Below are 24,707 nucleotides of genomic sequence, written 5' to 3'. Positions count from 1 at the left end.
ATTCATGACAATTTTAGTGTTTTATTTTTAATTATTTTCAGTTCCCTACATTTGCGACAGAAAATTCCACTTGATATCAACTCAAAATTATGGATGTTAGGGACTTGATATCAACTCAAAATTATGGATGTTAACCGTAACCGAAACTATCGGATATCCGATATAAAAAATCATCCGTCACCGTAACCGAAACCGAAATAAAAGTTTCGGATAACATCGGATAGGGGCGGACTCTAATTGAGACTCGTCAATGACAAGTTGTTTTGATCGGCTAGCCGCTGCCAGTGGCGACACACAGGCCTCGCGCATTGTTTGTTTTTTTTTTTGTCGTCATTATATAAGATAACTTGCTGTTATAATTTGTCGTTATAAATAACACCACTTTATTACCTAATATAGAATAAAAAAAGAATAGAAATTGTTTATTATAAAAGGACGCCACACACTAACACAAGACAATAACATCACTTAAAATTTCACCTATTTGTATTTTACTTTTGAAATTCTTTAAAAAATAATATCCGTAACCGAAATTATCCGAAACTAACGGATAATCCGAAATAATTTATTATCCGTATCCGGTATAATAATCATTCTTAACTTCGTATCCAATCCGTATCCGAAATTTCATATCCATAACATCCCTGGTCTGAATCATCCTTCAAAGTTTTCGTTACGATGTCACTAACACCCTATAGTGAAGTGACACATAGATATCGGTGCGTTTTCCAATATAAAACAGTTTTCAGAAGCATAAACGGATGTAGTACTATCAGAAGACCTTTTCACCTCGCTATCAGAGGAACGCCGTCAGATGGCTATTTCCGTCGCAGACAGACCAAATGATTACTTCTTCATACATTTCCAACTTATTTTGTTAGAAAGTCATATCTATACCAAGAATATTCTAGAGTTACTTTATTTAATAATTTATTGTACGGTCACGAGCATTAATATGTATACACTTTGGTACCGTGTCACATTAACTTTTTTGACAAATTGAACTGTAAGTCTCACAAAATGTCTAATATGTTAGTGCGACAGAGTCCTAAAGTGGGTACATTATATTGCTCATTTCTATACACAGGAGAACACAGGAAACACAATATTACAAAATGAAGGGAGACTAAAAGTCGGTGAAAAACGGGATAATGCTAGGGAGATGATGAAGGGAGACAAAAAGCACAACTTATTTTTAATAGAAATTACGATCGAAGAACAAATTCGGTACAATATTTCTGCATATATATCGCTTCAGAGAAAGAAGGCTGCCCATTTGTACAGTTGCTAAAATTGTTTTAGGTGTAAAACGCGGTTTTTATCTTAATTAAAACACATAATAACGGGTTCTTACCATGATATTTTGACACTGTTGAGTCTCATATATCTGATTTAAACGTGGTAAGAACCCGTTATTATGTGTTTTAATTAAGTTGCTAAAAGGTTTTAAAAATATTTGTGTGTTTTGTTTGTGTGCAGTATATTTGATTATTTGATATATTTCATTAAAATACGCGATACTACATAGGCGATCCTGAAGTTTACTAGACGATGTTATAGTGTAACATTTGATGTGACTAAACTATAAGTAGTGCTATTTTACACTTTATTAATCAAACCTTTTGTTCACTAATTAATATTACGGCCCAAAGAAAATCGCCAGTCAATCTATTTTCAATGAACCATTTACTTTTCATCTATCCATTTTACATTCCAAAAGTCGAAAGTTATTTTAAAACGCGTTCAAAACCCTTTAACATTATGACGGGTTGAACTTTGCTTTCAGTTTTCAGAAGCCAGACATAAAATATAACAGAGCACAGAATTGATTACTCTCATATACTCTACTAGAAGCGGAAGTCGTCATATTTATAATGTTAGCCGATTTAACGATTGCTAGAGGCGACATTAAAATGTTTATATTATAAAAACTGATGATTCAAGGTTTAACTGTTACTGTTACTATACGTAATATAAACATATTTTTGAGTTTGAGTTTGCAATGGCTTCACTTAAGACGTTTTACTTTTTTGACGTGTTTTAAAGTAGATTTGCCTCCGACATCAATTACCACTTGGCTAGGCGAAATAGGACGCGCTGAGAGAGGAAATTATTGTGTTTAAGTACAAATTATAACGATAAGTTTTATTCATTAAAGACCAAATGTTACTATACTCCAAATGAATACTTAAATGATAGTATATGAATTAAATTAAATGTATATGTGGTGACAATTTGATTGTACTATTATTGTATTTGACATTATGAATATTTTAATGCTTATAATGATTATGTGTATAATCTGTTTATGAGCATGACTTTAGATTTATAAGACCTAACATTGTATGTCTATATGGCGGGATATAGCTGGATGAAACAACTTATAATTGTCATGAACGCCTATACTGTACCTATGATCCACAATAAATATATTTCATTTCATTTCATTTTCCAGTAATATAGCCACACTCTCTGCCGTGTTTTTTTTTATAAATGAGGTCACCTCTAATAGAGGCTGTAATATGTTCCGTGCTCTGTGTCTGCAACATCAAACTTGATCGGGCCGTCTGTTCTCTCGTAATACTTATTAAAATGTGTTCTGTAAATATTAAACAATATTTAAACCTTCAAAAAGGTATTTTTGCGATCGAATTATGGTGGTCCTGAACAAGTGGGAGCTTATAAAGCTGTGGTTTTCGTAACTGGCTCAAATTACCCCCGGACCTCGATACCGACCCCGCCGGCGTGGTCGATGATTTCCCTCAATCAGCGCTTATCGCTATCGACCCACTAGGGTCCATTATCCATTTGATTGTATATACTATACACGTCTGCGTACCCTTTCAGGATATGGGCATGATGTTATGTCATGTATCATCATTTAACGTGCTATAAATGAAGGATACGCGATAAAAATCCAGCAAGAAAATTATAATTTTCTACCTTCGTCATGTGAAAATTCTGAAGGAATTTGCTGAAAACCTCCCCTTAGGGGTTGATTTATTATCTGTATCGCCCCCCAGACGACAGTTTTGAACGTCATTAAAATGTGAGTGACGTTAGCTGACGTCATCCGCTATTGAAGAGTTTTGTGAGGAAAAATTATGATGGAAATATTTTGAGACTTTTCTAGCATACTTAACGTACATCTACGTACGTATATTTATATCCTTTGTACTATGTCGTTGTGCAATAAAGTATTATTGATTGATCGATTAATTAATTGATCAAACAAACAGACAGATAGACACAAATTGCGCCTGTATCTACTATTAGAAAGAGGCAAATATTGAGAGTTATTGAGGACAGAAGAGGCAAGATGATTGGACACTTAATAAGACACGACGAATTTATTAAAACATCATAGAAGGGAAGCTACAAGGAAGGAGAGGAATGGGAAGACCAAGAAGAGCTTACATGGAACATATCAAAGAGACGGCGAACGTCTTGTTTTACAAGGAAGTGAAGGAATTGGTCTTTGACAGAAAAAAATGGAGAATGCTACACCGACAGGCTGATTACCTGATTGTCCACGTTAAGCTGTTGGTCCCGGTTAATATTTACTGATGTAAGTGAGTAATATGTTGAGCCATGTCAGGGGCCTTTGGCGGCTCAATAATAACCCTGACATCAGGGTTCATGAGGATGGTAATCCACCTCACAAGCCACACGATAAGAAGAAGAATGGGAATATTATACATTGTTTTAAGTTTACGCGGTTATTTTCATAATTAAAACACATAATAACGGGTTCTTACCGCGTTTGAAATAGGGATATGATATCTCTATTTCAAACGCGGTAAGAACCCGTTATTATGTGTTTCAATCATGGAAATGTTATTGTAAAACTTTATGCATTTCATTCTTCATTCTCTCGTCCTCTCATTTATGTCACCTCTACAATTTTAAGGCGGGCCAGACCGTAAGACGTTAAACCTGAGGCGATAAACGTTAATTATTACCGGCGTGCCTGCTTGTAATTAAAAACGTTCAGCAAAATTAAAAGTCTTCGGGAATTTTTATTATTTTCATGCGTTAACTAGACTTCAACGGAATGTGAGGTGTTTTGAGGAAGGAAATTTTCGTATAAAACGGTTTGTACGCCTGACATTTAGGTAAGCATTCGTACGTGACGCTTCTTTTGTGGCAGCGTAATTTTCGTCTGTCAATTTGTATTTGTCGTTTTCTATATAAGAGTAAAAAGTATATTGTTCATTTTGTTCGTATTAGAAAAGTCACTGGTACAAGCCTGCCCGCAACTAGAGATGTTAGCCAAAATTTAGTCATAACGAAAATGTATTATTGAGTTTGTATTTGTATGGAAATACTGTATTAGTGACGTCATCGATATTTTTTTGTTTTGGTGTTCCCCGAAGGGCAAGGCCAAGAGAACTATGCACATACAGCCATGTCTGATGTTTAATGAAATGATGAAAGGTGATGACGATGAATGATGAAAGCTCGGAGCAGACTCTTACTCCGAACCCCAAACGAATTAACTCAAAAGACCGCATAACTTTTCGAGTTATGAAGCGGCTTGTTGGCACGAAGCGAAAATAGATAGGTACATTTTGTTTATTGAATATTCCGATATAATAACACTATCGCGAATGTTTTCCGACTAACTCAATGCGATCATTAACCACAAAACACCACTTCGTATTAATTATTTAGATTATTCAATGAAGAAAGCAACCGTCCCGTTCCCGTTCCCGCCAAAAAGACGACGTCATCGATAAATGCAGTCATCATCCATCGTACCTACTCATTCATCTAATTCGAGATTCAAATTCGAAAATGAGTCACAAAAACCTGTCATGATTTTAGATTTTATTAGACTGACTTTTATTTTCAGATTAAAATTTTATAATTAGTCTTTGATTTAGTGAAATAGGTACTAAATAGTTTCTAAAGCATATATTTCTGGTGGGATATGAGTTATAATAATAGGTATAACAACAGAAGAGAACAAAAAGATGTAAATGACAAAGTCGTTTTACAACGGAGGTAATAAACGTCAACGCGCGATAAAGAAACGCTGTTTTCTCATAGTCGATACAAAGTCGCGTGTCGTATTAGCAAATACTATACGACCTCCTTTTATTTGACATTGCGTAAGCAATGACGAACTTTCCAGGCTATGTTTCCCCAAAAACAACATAGATGGCGTTGTACAGTTATAATATGAAAATTACCTATTTTCTCATTGCACGGGTACAGTCGTGAGCAATATCATGTATCCACTTCAGAACCTTGTCGCACTATCATGTTTGACATTTAATGAGACTTACGGTTAAATTTGTCAAAAAAGTTAATGTGACATGGTTTCAAAGTGACATAATAGTGCTCGTGATCGTACATAATTATTCAAAAAAAGCGGCCAAGTGCGAGTCGGACTCGCCCATGAAGGGTTCCGTAACAGCAAGTAACATAATATAAAAGTTTTTTTTTTAGTTCGTAGTAACTTTTGATGTTTTAACTATGAAAGTAAATTACGGTTTACGATATATGATGTATTAAAAAAAACTACTTACTAGATCTGGTTCAAACCAATTTTCGTTAGTAGTTTGCATGCTAATCTACATCATATATTTTTTTAGTTTTATCCTCCTCTTATTTCAGAAGTTACACGGGGGGGGGGGGACACATTTTACCACTTTGGAAGTGTCTCTCGCGCAAACTAATTGTTGCTTGATATGTTTACACACTATGTATAGAGTTATATTGCTACCTACATAGCTTCTCTTTATTTTAATCAGAATAATAGTGGGTGGAAGATGTAATTGTGTCTGGGTGTAATTAAAAGGGTCATCATTTATATAGCCAAAAACAAAAATGAAATGAATGAATGCATAATGTCTGTTATCCATGTGTAGTTTTTGAAGAACGTAGCCTGGAAAGACCCTCATTGACAAGTCGTAATAATTTTATGTATAATCTGCGATAGTAACGGCCCGGTCGCGGGACGTCATTCTTAGCGCGAACTATATTTCGAACCTGTAGGCTCTGCACGGTAACCGCGCCGCGCGCGGCGCGAATTATATCGAGTCGTTTGACGTCTATCTACGTAGAAAGCATTCGTATCGTGTATTAGTCAAAGCGCTCAATATAATTCGCGATGCGCGCGGTGTGGTTGTCATGCAGACCCGGCTGGTGTTACGAGTATGTTTAGTCTTCGTTTTGTTATAAGGCGACTTTCTGCCTACCCCGATTCGCATATTCTATAAAATGACTCATACACACATAGAACATTTTCCACCGTGGTAAGCAGAGACAATGGAATTTTATTCTTTACACACATTTCTCTTGCTTCCTCCACATTCATCAATCGTTTCATACACGCACACTGATTCAGAGTCGTCCTAAACCTTGTCTAAGGACGTCTCCAATTTGGTTAATGTACGTCGTTCTAGGTCTTCCTCATACAACTTAGTGCAAGATGACTCATACTACTTAGTTGGGCATTCCACGTTAAAATATGGTAAAAATTATGGCATTTCAAGTAACAAATTACTATGTTTAGAGGTGAAAAATGATTGTGTGGTTACCTTGTAACCGCAGTGGTTGTGATTATCACTAATTATAATATTTTTAAAATCAGCTTGGTATTATAATGACTTATATGATATCAAATTTATGGTAATATTCAATCTACTTCTTCTACCATGTGAATTGTGAGGTGGATTACCAACCTGACAACCCTGGTGTCAGTGTTATTATTGAGCCGCCATAGGCCCCTGACATGACTCATGTAACGACTACGTTCTTACATCAGCAAGTAGTAACCGGGACCAACGGCTTAACGTGCCTTCCGGATCATCTTACTTTTTGGACAATCAGGTGATCAGCCTGTTATATCCTAACCAAACTAGGGATTACAAAGTGATTTTTGTGTTATGTCCCCATCGGGATTCGAAACAAGGTACCTCCGGATCGCGAGCACAACGCTCAACCACTGGACCACGGAGGCCGTTAAATTTATTTATATTATTATATTATATTGAGTAAGTATGAATTATTATGTAAAACCTATACCTATATAAATATTATTACATGTGGTTATTATATTAACCGTTGTTAATGCACCGTCCCGCATCCAAGTATATTTATGGCTGATTTCTGGTGGTGGTTGCCTGGAAGAAATTGCTTCAGAGAGAGCAATAAGGCCGCCCATTTGTACTGTTGATGGATGTTTTATAAACGTTTGTACGTTTTGTTTGTGTGCAATAAAAGTATGTATTTGATTTTTCGATGGAAAAGTTTGAGATATCGATAGGAAAGTATATTTGAGATTAAAACACATAATAACGGGTTCTTACCGCGTTTAAAATGACGCGTAATATCGCCATTTTAAACGTGGTAAGAACCCGTTATTATGTGTTTTACCTGACATTCCCATACAATGATATTGTTTATGAATAAATTATGAATTATTTAATTATGATAATAACCGCGTAAACTTAAAACAATATATTATATATTTGAGATATCGATAGAAAAGTATATTTGAGTTATCGACCGCCAGCACTAACGATTACGACTGCCAGTGACATGAAACGTGATACATAGTGGCTGTTTCCGTTTCATAACATTCGTCTCATTATGTTGGCACATCTTCTCACATAAATCTGTAATAATATGTCGTAAAGGGGACATTGGACTAACGAGTTTTATAGAAGTTGAAAATCAGGTATCGCCTATCACCGCCGTTTAATGAGGTACTTTCCAATCGGCGTTCCCCAAAAACACGATAGATGGTGTTTATTTATTTATTTATTAAGGTACATACAACTTTACAGTATGGCCCAATGCGCTGTATGACGAGAAAACAATATACAAACTCATAAACTGCCTATATACGTCCCACTACTGGGCACAGGCCTCCCCTCAATCAACCGGAGGGGGTATGGAGCATACTCCTCCACGCTGCTCCACTGCGGGTTGGTGGAGGTGTTTTTACGGCTAATAGCCGGGACCAACGGCTTAACGTGCCCTTCGAAACACGAAATCATCTTACTTTTTCGGACAATCAGGTGATTCAAGCCTGAAAAGTCCTTACCAAACAAAGGACATTCTCACAAAGTGATTTCGACAATGTCCCCATCGGGAATCGAACCCGGACCTCCAGATCGTGAGCCTAACGCTCTAACCACTAGACCACGGAGGCTGTCAATATACAAACTAATACAACAAAAATAAACATTGAATGAAAAAAAAAAGAAACAAAAAGAAAAATAAGACTATAAATAACATAAAAAACACTAAAGGAAATTATAATTTGAAAATTAAAAAGTAAACTATCACCACAAAAATAAAAATAATAATAGAAAAAACAAAACAGTTAATCATTAATAAATCTTCTCGAATTAAGCCAAACACTCTCTCTATACACTCCACCATCTATCAGCGAACACATCACATTGTGGTGTCGATTCCAACATCGCGGAGAGGAGACGCAAAGCACGCATAAGTGGTGAATTCGCGTGAGACACAGTGCGCGCTCTCTTGTAATTGTCCGGAACGAACAGCCTACACGAGTGCTCCACCAGTTCAGGCGTTGTTAAGTTTTTTCTTCGCTTAAACTTCTAATCTCATGGATAACAGACATTATGCATATTGTATCTTCGTTTTTGGGTATAAATGATGACTAGGTTGTCAAGTAGCCTATTCCAACAAAATTTCATACATACCTACGGATCAAATTGATAACTTTTGTTGTTGTGATTGTTTTTGATGTTCTTTCTTTCTAATATCGCTATCATTATCGCATTAGGTTAAGTGAAACCTGTAATGATGATGTTTTTAGCTAATAGTAATAAATAAATAAAATAAAATAAATAAACTTCCTTTTTTGTAGTTGTTTAATAAATAATGGCCAGGGAAAAGGCAGTAGGGTGAGTACAAAATTGACATGAATAACGCAACTGTCTGGACCCTTCTCCCGAACTTATACTTTGGGGAACGGAAATTTTATGGTCACAAACACAATGATACCGACATCATTCAACGGTTTTGTGTCGATAGGAAAACGTTATGTCGAAAAGGATATTCGTACTGCCATGAACGATGGAGAAAACAATTGTGTGAATGTTGGAGTGTAGGTATACGGTCACGAGCATTAATATGTATACACTTTGGTACCATGTCACATTAACATTTTTGACAAATTGAACTGTAAGTCTCACTAAATGTCAAATATGTTAGTGCGACAGAGTTCTAAAGTGGGTACATTATATTGCTCATGACTGTACATATACATAGAATTCAACAAACAGTCAAGTGAATCTGATACCCAAATCAAACAGAATCTAAGCTATACCCGCCATCCTATCCCATCCCAAACAATCCTTCAATATTGGGACGGCATAGGCAAACACGCGCGGTATGCGAAATGCCGGGCGCGCAGAGCTCAGACATAGTTACATCAAATACCGTCTGAATACAGAGTATGGTCTGCAGGGCTGGATTTATACATAACGTAAGCTCACGACCTCCGTAGTCCAGTGGTTGAGCGTTGGGCTCACGATCCAGAGGTTCTGTGTTCGATTCCCTATGGGAACATATCACAAAAAAAATAGGCTGATCACTTGATTGTCCGAAAGTAAGATGATCCGTGCTTCGGAAGGCATGATGAGTTGGTCCCGGATGTTACTTACTGATGCAAGTACGTAGTCGTTATATGAGCCATGTCAGGGGCCTTTGGTGGCTCAATTGTAACTATGACACCAGGGTTGATGAGGTTGGTAATCCACCTCACAACTCACACGATAGAAGGAAAAGATTAATATTCATATTTTATTATATATAATATACAAATATGTATAAACTTTTCGGATATCGTCATTACCTGGACATCGCGGTCAATGTCCGAAGCGGGCAAACCAGTTGATAGACCAGTCGTCGAACGGTTAGTTGTGCAATGTTAGGCGAGAATAGATTATCGACATGGGCATCGCCGATACAACCAAATAGACCCCATTGTTTATTTTTTTTTGCATAAAATTCATTCAGTCACCTAATTTGCTTCATGCGACTGCTGGGCAAAGGCCCTTGGTTTCACCACTTCCACCAAATCAAATCAAATCAGATCAGAATCAAATCAGAATCATTTATTCAACGTAATTATCATGGATAAACTTGTGAAGGTCAATGTAACATTTTTGAATTTACGTCATTTCGCAAGGTGTTATGGCTGAGGAGAAGAAATGACAAGAAACTGCAACGGCAACACATCTTTTCAAAACCAATGAGGGTACCTATACATTACAAGTTATTAAATAACTAGAGGAACACATTCAATACCAGACATTTTTATCATTTAGGTAGTCATTAATCTTGCTTTTTTACATAAAGTAAGCTTCACATGAGCTTTAAATTTCTCATCATCATCATCACCTTTCTCTGCTCCCCGGCTAGTCTTTCTGATAAGCGTTGAGGTCATTACACCCACTTTTATCGGGTCTACCTCGATAGAACCCGTCTTGAGCCACCAAGTAAGTATCGACTCGTGCCCATATCTCCGGATGTATCCGACAAACGTGTCCGGCGCATTCACACATCATTTTTGCAGATTTTTTCCCAACCGTGATATCTGTGTTGGCCCGCACAAAAGTATTTCGGAATTATGACGTTGACAGCGACTCCCTAAAAGTCGATTCTGGTTATGGCGAGTGGCTTGACGTCGCATCTTCAATCGATCGATTCTGTCAACTACTTACACTGAAAATAATGTTTATATTGTTACAAAAAAAGTATTAAGTACTAGAAAGTAAGTAACAAACTATTTAGTTAAGAAGTTATAAATCATCATCATCAATTTAAGAGCCACGCTCTTGATGGTGCAGCATTTTCCATGTTACTTTTTTAGGGAAAATTGGGCAGTGGTTTCCCTCTTGACTAAGTTATAAATAAAGTTTGATAAAATGTTACATCATACCAAGTTATGTAGTCAGTTATGTAGATTTGTATACAAAAGCCAAATATTTCTTTCTGTGTAGCTGAGGCAAGGAGAAGGGAAGCGCGCTGATTGGCTCACTCTCAAACAGATCGAATGGTCACGGTAGCTGTAGCGATTGGTCGAACGTTTTCGGCTAGCATCTTATATCTGACTTATTTGTCAGATGTGTCGCAGGCGGCGTCTGTTATTACGTGTCTAGAGGTCCCATCGGTGATCATTATCAATAACATGGTCGACTCTCGTGTATGTTAGTTATTATTAGTTTATTAGCTTACATTAAGAGCCTCTAAATGTAGTGTTTTCGGATAACGGATAGATTAGCTTCGTGTCAAATGATTCTTATATTGCATTTTTCGTCGTAATACCTATCTGCATAGGTTTTATCCGCATAAGAAAGAGAAAACAACACTCGTTTTTTTGTGTCATACTTAAACATTGTCGAAATCACTTTGTGAGACTGTCCTTTGTTTGGTAAGGACTTTTCAGGCTTGAATCACCTAATTGTCCGAAAAAGTAAGATGATTCCGTGCTTCGGAGGGCACGTTAAGCCGTTGGTCCCGGCTATTAGCCGTAAAAACACCTCCACCAACCCGCATTGGAGCAGCGTGGTGGAGTATGCTCCATACCCCCTCCGGTTGATTGAGGGGAGGCCTGTGCCCAGCAGTGGGACGTATATAGGCTGTTTATGTTATGTTTATGTTAAACACAAACTAGACGTGTCAAATTGGGTCAATGATAATTCTTCTTCTTCTTATATCATGTGGGTTGTAAGGTGGGTTACCAACCCCATTAACCCTGGTGTCAGGGTTACTATTGAGCCGCCATAGGCCCCTGACATGACTCATGTAACGATTACGTACTTACATCAGTAGTAATAACCGGGACCAACGGCTTAACGCGCCTTCCGAAGCATCTTACTTTTGGACAATCAGGTGATCAGCCTGTTATGTCTTAACCAAACTAGGGATCACAAAGTGATTTTTGTGATTTGTCCCTACCGGGATTCGAACCCGGGACCTCCGGATCGTGAGCACAACGCTCAACCACTGGACCACGGAGTGAAAGATAAATTATAAAATGCTAATCTAGAAATAGAAGCCAGTCTAAGATGATCAAAAATCAATCTCATTTTACATACATACATACATAAACTCACGCCCGTAATCCCTAATGGGGTGGGCAGAGCCACAAGTAATCAAAGACAACTTGCAGCCACTGTTGATACGAAGTCCAAAGATGGATATGATGAACCTTATGGTGATAAGGGATCAGCCTATCGCCCATAACATTAGTCCATCATGTTAGAGGACACAATCCCTCTGTCGGTTTTTACGACATGCCCGGGAAGAGAAGCAGCTGAACGTGTTCTATGTTTTTTATATGCTCCCAGAACAGCATAGAAGCAATCTCATTTTACTTTTCGATTTATTTTCGAATTTTATTAATGAATTAAGTAACAATGATACGACGTTTGACCGCTTTTATTGATGACGTCACAGGGCAGTATCTACATACAAAGTCCAAAGAAAACTTTCGTTTTGACGTTTCGTAAAAAGTGTCTCATTTGACTAGGTTTTTAAGTAGCCTTTTACCTAAGGGGTCGTTCTCTATGGAACCTTAAAATAAAGAGCTAGCTAGTACCGCCTGTGAAAATACTGTTGGTAATATTGAACATATATTATGATTTTCAACTGTCATACATTTCCGTTGGAAAGACTGATCCTTGCCAGTGAATTAAGTGAAACATTACCAAATACCCCCCACCCCCCGCGTGTTTCCAACCCATTTCAAAAAATCATTACATTAAGAAAACATTTCAAAAAATATAAGTACATATTTCTATGTACGTATGTAGTTTATGTAGTCGAAAGTGTATTTATTTTTATATGTACAAGTATTCCCATGCTGCACTATCCCGCTATATTACATAATATTCAATGTCTCCTATACTTAAAGGTTGCCTGGAAGAGATTGCTACTTAGCAATAAGGCCGCCTATTGTACTAATTCTATTTCTCTTTTGTTTTGTATTTTGTTTTTTCCAGTTTGTGCAATAAAGTATTTGTTATGTTATGTTATGTTATATTTCTGTGACTACTGGAACCAGCTCCAAAACGAAGACGTGGCCTAAAGGTCTTTGTAACCAGGCCAAAAATTCCAAAAAAAAGAGCTAGCTAGTCTAATAGTAGTAGATAAAAATACACGGAACCCGAAAATAAAGGTACATTCTTACTTGATCTACACTCGACTCGACCCGAGGCCTTTGAAATGTGGTGTTAGAGGAGGATGGAAATAGTAACTTGGACAGAAAGGGTTACTAATGAGAGAGCGTTAGCAACAGTAGGAGTAGGGAAAAGAGGCCAATATTAAGAGATATTGAGGACAGGAAAGACAAGATGATTGGACACTTAATAAGACACGACGAATTTATTAAGGAAAGCTACAAAGAGAGGAATGGGAAGACCGAGAAGAGCTTTCATGGGACAGATTAAAGAGGCGAACGTCGTATCTTATAAGGAAGCTAAAGAATTGGCCTTTGATATTGCGGTAAGAATCAGATCTGTCAAAGTACGTTGACTAGTGTTGTGACGATCATTAGCATAGTGATGTATAAGTCGAGATTAGCCTATCGATTATTTTCTATCTAACAATACAAATATACTTGACATTACATTTACGATGACATTCAAGAATATCAGAGAATTACTTATCTTTCAAAACGAACAACTTCTGAATAAACTTTAAAAGTCACTTTTAATTAATATATTTTAAATTTTTTATTCTCATTCATTCTATTTTAAAAACCATATTAGTTCATATATACATTTATATTGATATCCAACATTCATTATACACTTATTTTTTTAGTATTTATTTAATACTACTAATATAATTAAATATCTGTAGTTCAACTATGACCAATCCTTTTCGCTTCCGATCGTAAACAGTATTCTTTTTTTGAAAAATTATGTCCGCCATTATGTTTTTTTTTAAAGGACTGGACCATAGAATTTTGATCAAAGGAGTATTTACTTCGTTCGGCGACAACATATAATTTAAAGCGCACTTAAATTTATTTAAACTTAAAATTATATAACAAAAAGAACAAAACTTTACCACGGTTATTGATGGCATCACACGTAAGTATTCATTATCATTTTGATGTTTCATAAAAAGTATCCCATTTGAGTAGGATGTCCTGCTGCCTATTGGGATTCAAATACGGAACACAAACTTCACCTTATTCTGTCATTCATTTGAGGTCATTTATAATAATAGGATAGTTTCCAACTAGTCAAATCAGTTACATTTTACTAAACGTCAAAACACGAAATTACTACGGAATTTGTATGAAAAAGCACATTGTGACGTCGTCATAGAAAAACGTTAATAAAATGTCGGACTATTATTACGTTTTTCTTTATTAAAATTCATAAATAAGTTAAATAGAAAAAAAATAATATTTTTTTGTCAGTTTTAGTTCTGTCTTTATTTAGTAATCGGATATTTTTAATTTATCTTGATCCTAGTACACAACCCAATTTCATTTGATTAATTTTATCCGATTACATCAAACCACGAAAAAAATTAAAAAAACAAACACTGAGTAGGGGCTTATCTGATTACGACGCAAGGAAAATTAAAAACGTATTTAAAGGTCGTTCCAGCCGCATATAAATCCAATTATGTTGATGACGATAGTATGTCTCTTTTATTGCTTAGGCATTGGTGAAGGACAGGAGATCGTTGACTTTGTTTAACATAACGTTGGTTATTTATGGTCTATAAATATGTTTGTTTTATTGGTGATTTTGGGAATGCAAGCTCCGTTACTTTTCGGGTAGCGCCGGTTCGAACCGAAGTACCTTAGTTGCACCTATGAGTTATGAATTTATTTTAAATGCAGTTTTGACCAATAGATGGCGACACGGCCCCTATAACGTTGGTCTACCAGAAAGCTCAGTGAGGTGTGGGCACTTCATCTTGCGATAGATGTACCTCTGATTACACCATAGTCATGAGCTTATTTTATAAAATAAGTTCGCATGCTGGTAAGTTCAGGGACCGATCGTAAGTTACATCGTATGTTTGTTTCATCAACATTATTTTTTTTATTTATTTCTGGAAGATAGACCAAAATAAATACTTATTAAATTATAACTCAAAGTTAATTATTTTCTGCCTATTAATTGTTAACAATATGGATTAAAAAATAAATTATAAGACTTAAAAATGTTATTTACATGTTTTACTTAAATAATAAACGTTAAAATGACGTTCCTTTTTAGAAAAAAAGGTTTAATAATTATGTTCACTCCTACTGTGTACCTATACCTACTTATGACTAAAATATATGATTTATATTCTATTCTAAAATACTTATTTATATTTGTAATAAATATAGATTTTAATTGATTCAAAAATAATTTATATTTTGCAACGACTCTACTATTAGTTTTTACCAAAACGTCACTATTTTTAATGATAAAAATTAAAGTTGACTACGGAAAAATCACGCCCCAAAAAGTACGAGACAAGAAAATATTCTCTTCCATTCTCTGAAATTCTTCCGAATAGTGATGTTTGGCAGATATCCGTGGTCGCATGCCGTGGTAAGCAAACTCTTAGGACAGATTGGCATTAGATTGGCAGACGTGCATACATACATACATAGCGGTCAAACACAACTCTTTTTGCTTCGCCGCTGTCGGGTAAAACATAACATGTAGTTACATGAACACACTGAAATATGTTACAGTCACGCTTTGTGATCTGAGTAACAATAATTTTGACGTAGAAAAACATGAGTTTGTATTAAAATGTATATTATTATTTTTTTCAGGTAATTACGTGTGATTTTACGCAGTGGTAGCCGTGACCTTGTGAGTGAGAATATTATTGTTATAATAATCCTTATTATTTTTATAATTTTTTTATCATTACACCGGTCGTTAGCTTTTGATTATGATAATAATCTTGACTTAAATTTGGATCTAAAAAATGCTTGGATCTTGCTGTTATTCTTATAAAATAGTTTAAGTAGATAAGTACTCGTAACATATATTAAATAAGCCCAAATTTAACAATTTTTACGGTAAACGAGTGTCTAATTACATTGTACCTGACTTAGTAAATCAGATACCAATTGAAATTAGGCATAAAATCACACCAAAAAACCTCAACAATATATTAAAAAGGTACATGTTTGAAAACCTACAAAGTATGTGACTTGATGTGTGAATTTGGAGTACCCTGTTTACTATCTTGTTTATTTGTTTGCTGCTTTGCCAGTTTCTCGGAATCGCCCGCTCATACGTAGGTATGATGCGCCTCACTTGTGGCGAATTACCTATTCTACCGGTTCTTTAGTCCATGTATGCGTTTGGCGTTTGACATGTGTACTTTATTTGTTGAATAGTGTAATTAATTAGTGGTATACTTCTGAAGTACAAACTGTAACAATAGCGGAATATTGCATTGAGACAAACCTGCAAGGTTTAGCAATGCGATTCAATTGTATCATTATGTAAAATGTTTTCAACAATAAATAAATAAAAAAAAAAACCTATGTTCGATATTCAAATTCATGTGTTCAAATTCGATATTCAAATTCATTCTGTTGTATGTGAGTGGAAATAGTTGGTCGATGGTTACTCCCCGCCAACTTGCTAGAGATCGTGGTTACCATGGTTTCGCCCCACCAGTTTGCTATTAGACTACACGATCCTGGTCGGCAACCTTGACGCATCGGGCATGATTAATTGGAAAATGTAATTAGCGCTTATGTAGCCTAAGGGTTGAACTACATTTGACGACCTCGCGAAACACATTGCACTTTAACATAACATAACATAACAAATACTTTATTGCACAAACAGGAAAAAACAAACTTTCCTTTTGCTTCACCTAACCTACCCTCTACTTTTAAAATTTTTCTTCTTCTTTCTTGTTGTATCTTATCTTTTTTTTAGTATTTTCCTTTTTTGTCACTCAGAATCGTCATTTGTCAGTCTCTTCTTCTATCGTGTGGGTTAAGGTGGATTACCAACCTCAAAAACAGGGTTATTATTGACCCACCAAAGGCATGATGAAATCGCAGGACAAAGCACCGGGAGATTCGCAAGGAACAGTCCGGCGAGCCATTTCAGTCGAGAACGTTTAGCCGGCTAAGCCGTTGCCCAGGGTGTACCGCGAGGAGGTAGTTCTTAACCAATTCCCACCCCAAGATACGTGGAGGCTGGAGTGGAACATGTTCGACGGCACAAATTTGGACCTCATTCAGGATCCCTCGCGGAGGGTCCCTGGCTTTGACTCCAAGCGAAAAATCTGGACGCGACTGAACCGGTGTAGGACCAACCATGGAAAGTCAAACCATCACCTATATAAATGGGGCTTAAAGGAGTCGCCATACTGTGAATGTGGTCACCCGAATCAAACCATATCTCACATAGTGAACGAGTGCCCTCTGCACCGGTTCCCAGGTGGTATAGCCGAGCTGCATTGTGTGACGGATGCAGCAGAGACTTGGTTAAGGGAGCTTAAGCTGGATATTTGATCCAAGCAGGATATTTGTCTGCCATACGCAATAATAATAACCAAAGGCATGGCTCATGTAACAACCACATACTTACATCAGTAAGTAGTAACCGAGACCAGCGGCTTAACGTGCGTTCCGACGCACGGATCATCTTCCTTTCGGACAACCAGTTCACCAGCCTCGTAATGTCCTAACAAAACTAGGGATTTCAAGGTGGTTTTTATGACATGTCTCCACCGGGATTTGAACCCAAGTTATCGAGTTATTTGTCAAGTAAGGAATTCTTGTACAATAATTTAGTTTGTAATATTTAACTAATAATAACTCGATAACTTGGGTTCGAATCCCGGTGGGGAATTCTTGTTAGAATTTAGTTTGAAATATTTAACTTTCCTTCAAAATTTAGAACATTAAATTATGATTATTGCCATTTGAATAATGTTGATTAATTAATAATCAACCTAGCACAGACTACCTCGTGGTAGAGTCAATTAACTATTGGAGAAATAAATTACAAGTAAGTATTTCTTGGGAAACCTTTTGATGTTTCTATAATTGATTGTAGTTGTAGATGGATTTCATTTCTCTGTATCTCGGTTGATCTTGCGATGGATGTACCTTTGGTTAGCCTATTTCGGAATATAGTCGAGTCAGCTCTAGTTATGTTAGACATTGGTGCCTATAATTAAAACACATAATAACGGGTTCTTACCTCGGGTTCTTAATATCGGGAGTCTCATATCCCTGATTTAAACGCGGTAAGAACCCGTTATTATGTGTTTTAATGATGATAATAACCGCGTAAACTTAAAACAATGTATTGGTGCCTATTCCTGCAGACATACTTAAATTTATATTAGCTAGCCTAGGAAACTACCCAATTGCATTTTGATTAACTATATCAATATTAAAATTAGGCACTTATAATTAAAATTACAATTAATTGAAACATTTTAAATTATTACACAAACAATGCACGTCAAATATACCGCGTCCTGTCGTACCTGGTTCATAGGTGCCCATTACACTGGCCGTGTTCATCGTGATCAACGGTTGCAGGCGAAGATGGGAGCCATCGGTACGGCAATGCAGGACGGAAGGGGCAAGTCACAGGGACTGTAACCTGGAACCTGACAGAGGTCAGCAGTAACTGTCAGTACTATTCAGAGGCGGAGGACAGGAGTCCTAGTATGGCTTTGTAATAGACTACTCTGGGCGCCATCCCACTTGCGTCAGACAGAGTACTGCGGGGCGGAAGGCAAGAGGGAAACCGCCGCCCTATTTTTCCCCAAAAAAGTAGCATGAAAAATGCTGCACCGACAAGAGCGTGGCTCTTAAATTGATGATGATAATGATTATTATATATAGAATTGTAAAAAGAAATAATAGTGACACATCGACAAAAAAATAGGCAATATTACTTTATATCATTAATATAATATGAAGGCGAAAAGTTACTAACTCCGAGGCGAATAATTATTGGGAAGCGATTAACTGAGGTGTCACAAGAAATAAGAAAATGATGTTAACTCGAGCCGAAAATTGCGAAGGCACGTGTATCACTTATTATTGGTGGTGAAAAGAAAATGGTTTCCCTTCGTTCTTATGAGGAAATTAAGCAAGGATGAAACCAAAGCCAAATAAGACTTTACGTGTGGGTTGTGAGGTGGATTACCAACCCCATCAACCCCGCGGTATGGATTATTCAATAAGAATTTCCTTTACCAATTTATGATCTAAACATGAATTCGAAAAACGATTTCGAAAATAGCTCTAGACCCGTGTTGGATTCGAACTTGCGACCTTAAAGTGAAAGTCAAGTGGTCTTCAAAATGATTACCACGGCTCCCCTCAATCAACCTGTTGTATAAATGGCTCAATGAAAAAAAAAAACTATAAAATTTAAGAATCTAAAATAAAACGGATTAAGAGTATCCGTTGCACATCTAATATTGAATCCCTATTTTTATAAGCAAAACATGATGTACTTACTTATTTAAATTGTTACCATGTTAAAATACCATGTTTTAAACTAATAAAAGATTAGAGTGATCATATAATTGAAATAAAAATAAAATATTATATTGCAATAAATCTATTAGTGACGGATTATGTCATAGCCCTTGTTGCGAGGCGGACGGCGTGACAATACAATACAATAGCTTCTAGCAGTAACAACATAACAGTAAATGCCATTATTGAAGTGACAATAACGCAATAATAACAAGAGTGCGTAGCACGCTTGACACACCGACCGAGTAAAATACTTTCTTTGAACACTTGATGGTTGGTTTAAGTGATAAGATAATGTGATAAGGTATCACATCATTTTTGGTCTTATACGTCTGTTTCAGACGATTTATGACGTCATTGCCTCGAAGAAGGTATTACGGCTCAATAATAATAAAAAAAACCTTAATTACGTCTAAATATAGTACAGCACAGACCTAAACCAATTATTGACAAATTTGTTTTCGAAATTTGTTTTTGATCATAAATGATCATGACGTGCTCAGAGGTTGAGGAAAACATCGCGAGAAAACCCACATTCCCGAGAAATGCATTTTCGGAGGGCTGGTTTTCCCTTCGCAGGTTGGAAAGTCAGACATGCAGTCGCTTCTGTAAAAAAACCGGACTTGCCAAATTTATTTATTTATTTATAAAGTACAACCACATCACATATATTAAAACATTTTACATTTATAAGGTAACGGTATTGTGACTAATATATATGACAATTACGGCGTACATAGGTTAGGTAAGCGGACACTGCGAAAAAATGGGATAATGCTAGGAAGATGATGACGTTTAAATACAGTCACTGTAGTATTATGATGTGCTAGTTTGGTTTTGAATTTCATGTTTGGGTCATAAATAATTATCACGTACTCTGCGGTGAAGGAAAACATCGTGAGGAAACCCACATTCTCGAGAAATGCATTTTCGGAGGTATGTACCCTAACCTGTATTGGGCTGGTTTTCCCTTCGCGGGTTGGAATGTCAGACAGGCAGTCGCTTCTGTAACAAACCGGACCTGTCAAATCGTCAGGTTAGGTAAGCGGACCCTGTGAAAAACGGGATATTGCTAGGGAGATGATTCACCCGCCAATAGCTTATGCATTATACCACACCACCAATCGCCACTATCGTTAACGCGCGGTTGCACCAATTACGTAAGGTGAAAGAATAGTAACGTCCCGCGCCGCTGCGTGCGCGCATATTCCGGGCGGGATTACCGCGTTATCGCTTTTAAAACGCCTTTCTTGCAACATAGAAATAATTGATTGATTGTATTGATTAGGCAACTTAAGATTGTTGTATTTAACGTTGTAGATAACGACCTCCGTGGTCCAGTGGTTGAGCGTTGGGCTCACGACCCGGAGGTCCTGGGTTCGTTTCTCAGTGCGGACATATCACAAAAAGTAATTTGTGGTCCCAAGTTTGGTTAGGACATTACAGTCTGATCACCTGATTGTCCGAAAGTAAGATGATCCGTGCTTCGGAAGGCACGTTAGGTTGTTACTTACTGATGTAAGTAAGTAGTTCGGCGGCTCAATAGTAACCCTGACACCAGAGTTGATGAGGTTGGTATTCCACCTCATAACCCACACGATAGAGATCGTAGCGAATGGAATTCCATAGACACTGCTTAGCCCGGTGGGGAATAGGCATAAGTTTATGTATGTATGTACGTTGAATTTTGTTCAGAATAAGGATGCGTACGGGGAAACGGTCAGTGGTTGATTACGCTTCGTTTATGATTTTATTAGCGTATTCTACAGTCTTACTTTTATTGTTCTGTTAAATGATATTACCGTTTCTTTTTGTACCTACTAATAATAATAAAAGTAACACCTCCTAGAATGCTTTTATTGCTTAAAATTCTTTAGGAATCAGCGATACGGCGGCCCTGTTTCACTTACAACGTAGAGTCACAGGTTCGAATCTCGGCTCGGGCTCTAATCCATGTTTGGATCATAGATGATTTATATCACGTGTTTTCCAGGATCTGTGCCCGGTTAATGACAATGGGCGCAAGCCTATGCTAGCGAGGAGAGAGTGTATACATAGTTTTTAAGACTAAGAGACAGAAGAGTGTGGGGACACTAGCGGCTTTCGAGCGTTGTCGTCGTGCCACGTCGCGTAGACGTCGCGTAGAAGTCGCCTAGACGCCGCGTCGCGTAGAAGTCGCGTAGACGTCGCGCAGAAGTCGCGTAGACATCGAGTAGACGTCGCATAGACGTTGCGTAGACGAAGCGAAGACGTCGCGTAGACGTCGCGTAGACGTCGCGTAGACGTCGCATAGACATCGAGTAGACGTCGCATAGACGTTGCGTAGACGAAGCGAAGACGTCGCGTAGACGTCGCGTAGACTTCGCGTAGAAGTCGCGTAGACATCGAGTAGACGTCGCATAGACGTTGCGTAGACGAAGCGAAGACGTCGCGTAGACGTCGCGTAGACGTCGCGTAGACATCGAGTAGACGTCGCATAGACGTTGCGTAGACGAAGCGAAGACGTCGCGTAGACGTCGCGTAGACGTCGCGTAGACGTCGCGTAGACGTCGCGTAGACGTCGCGTAGACGTCGCGTAGACTTCGCGTAGAAGTCGCGTAGACATCGAGTAGACGTCGCATAGACGTTGCGTAGACGAAGCGAAGACGTCGCGTAGAAGTCGCGTAGACATCGAGTAGACGTCGCATCTATAGACGTTGCGTAGACGTCGCGTAGAAGTCGCGTAGACATCGCGTAGACGAAGACTGTAGGTACACATGTGTATGTATACAGCAAATGCATGCGGTGATGTAACCGCGCTTGCAATAGCCCATCACCTATATAGCGATAATTATATGTCCTAATAAAATGTATGTAATAGTTAGTTCGTGCTATACTGAAATACAGTTCAGACATATTTACTTGTTTTATTTACTGGACCTTCGATTAGAGATAAAGAGTTGGATATTTGGACTATTGATCAATCAATTTATTAACTCTAAAAGACGTCGCGTAGACGTCGCGCAGACGCTTACAAGACGACGACCCTCGAATGACGCTAGCGTCTCTTATTTGTAAGGGTCTCTTATACAAATCTAATACATAATATAACAAAGATAATTAATCTTACTAATTAAGTACTAGACACACTTTACAAAGTCTAGGCGTATCTAAACAATCTATTTTATTACCAACATTTATCCTTAAGCTTCTGTTTTTAAGCTCCTTAATGGTCTACTTACAATATTACAGCCATTATTATACTTTAATTACATGATTAGGCTTGAAGAAAAAACATGTAAAAGCCTAACTCGAGTCCAGTGTATGGAGTGCCTACCCTGTGATAATTGAGTAGTTTGCCAAGTCAAAGATAAATTATGAAATTCAGATTGCAAAATGAAGACAAATCTAAAGGTGACAAAATACGTTTTCTTTTTTCTATTTAACCTACTTATAAAGAAAAATTTAATAAAAAGTGTCATATTTTGTCACGTTTTTCTATGACGTCACAGGTTGCTTTTTCATACGAATTCCATAGTAAGTAATTTCGTGTTTTGACGTTGAGTAAAAAGTAACTGATATGATTTGTTGGAAACTACCCTGTAATTTGTATGAGAACTCTGTCATATTAACATAGTTGACATTTAGTGACACTCTCTTTCTATTTGTCAAATAAGTTAATGAGATATGGTTCTAAAGTTTATCTTTAGGTTTGACTCTTTCTACCTATTCCATAGTAATTTCGTGTTTTGACGTTTAGTATACGTAAAAGCAACTGATTTGACTAGTTGGGAACTAGTCTATTATACCTATACTTACTTAATTATCCCATCTAATCTAATCTAATTTAGCCTACAAGATCCCACTGCTGGGCAAAGGCCTCCCCTTTCTCTTTCCACTTTTGCGCGTGCGTACTCCGGCCAGTCCCTCCGGCAAGCGTCCAAGTCGTCACGCCATCTCTCTCGAGGTCTACCACGACGCCTGTACCCGTCATAAGGCACCCAATGCTCACCCAATATCCCATCATCATTAATTTAAAAGCCCCGCTCTTGTAGCTGTAGCATTCTCCATTCTCGTCTATCAAGGGCCAATTCGTTTACTTTCTTATAAAACACGACATTCGTTTGTTCCATGTAAGCTGTTCTTGGTCTTTCTTTTCCTTTCTATGACGTATTTAATAAATTTGTTGCGTCTTATTAAGTGTCCAATCATCTTATTTATTTCTTTTCCCTTACTCTTAGTAACACCTTTCTAATGCTTAGTAGGCAAATGGCCCCAATTCCTGCAGACATCTCTAAGTTTACTTCAAATTATACCTGTCATTTTCTTATCCGCCGAAAAGGAAAGGGATAGATGATTTACAGCCCTTAATTTTAGGAAGAATGAGTAAATGACAGATAATAATATAAAGTTCTCAGATATTAGCCAATATCTTTATTTTAATAATTCCTAAACGCTCCAAACGATCAATAGTATCTTAACTTTTACTGTCATAAGGGGTAATTCATTATTTCCACTTGGTTTTACGAATTAAAACAGAGTCGCAGTAGAATATCAATTCTAAGGCAACGTAAAGGTAAGTACACACTGTGAGGCCACAGCGGGTCGTACTATTTCTTTTCGGTCACAAAATTTTCAGAAAAGGGCGTTTCTGTATTTATGCACTTACAGGGGGATGATTCAGCCATGATTCTGAGTTAATATCAAGTGGAATTTTCCGTCACAAAATTCATGATTTTTTTTAGTTTTGTTTTTAATTATTTTCTATTCTATACTTTTGCTATGAAAAGTTCTACTTGATATAAACTCAGAATAATCAGCTGAATCATCTCTCTCGGTATTCGTTACGATGTCACTTACACCCCATACAGGTATCCAGGGGTGTTAGTGACACATCAAGTGGAATTTTCTGCAGGAAAATTCATGAAATTTTTTGTGTTTTTTAAAATTATTTTCTGTTCCATACTTTTGCGACGGTAAATTCCACTTGATATTAACTCAGAATCATGGCCTGAATCATCCCTCGAAGTTTTCGTTACGATGTCAATTACACCCTGTTTATAAAATATTTAAAACTTTATTTACACCACAAACAAAACAGTAACAGAACAAAAATATGAAACAAAACAAAAACAAAATTAAATAAATCTAAAACAAATAAACAAAACTCAATATAAAATAAATTATGTACATATAAATTTGTGTCGATACTTTTGCCGCC

General features: G+C 37.1%; 1 protein-coding gene across 4 annotated transcripts in view; it reads left to right on the top strand.

Annotated features, from left to right (window-relative positions):
• The window catches only part of LOC126373760 (Ig-like and fibronectin type-III domain-containing protein 1), a 216,641-nt gene that overhangs the window by 60,208 nt on the left and 131,726 nt on the right, over positions 1 to 24,707 (top strand). The window contains exon 1 of one of the 4 annotated variants that reach the window (XM_050020032.1): positions 15,822 to 15,839. The exons of the other annotated variants lie outside the window; for them this stretch is intronic. The gene's annotated coding sequence lies outside the window, so the exon portion shown is untranslated. Of the gene's footprint in view, positions 1 to 15,821; positions 15,840 to 24,707 lie in introns of those variants that run through there. 4 annotated transcript variants of the gene reach the window in all.

Source organism: Pectinophora gossypiella, chromosome 16 (genome assembly GCF_024362695.1).
Source record: "Pectinophora gossypiella chromosome 16, ilPecGoss1.1, whole genome shotgun sequence".
Taxonomy (NCBI): domain Eukaryota; kingdom Metazoa; phylum Arthropoda; class Insecta; order Lepidoptera; family Gelechiidae; genus Pectinophora; species Pectinophora gossypiella.
The sequence above is the reverse complement of the archived record's forward strand: the minus strand, read 5'-3'. Positions and strand labels throughout refer to the sequence as shown.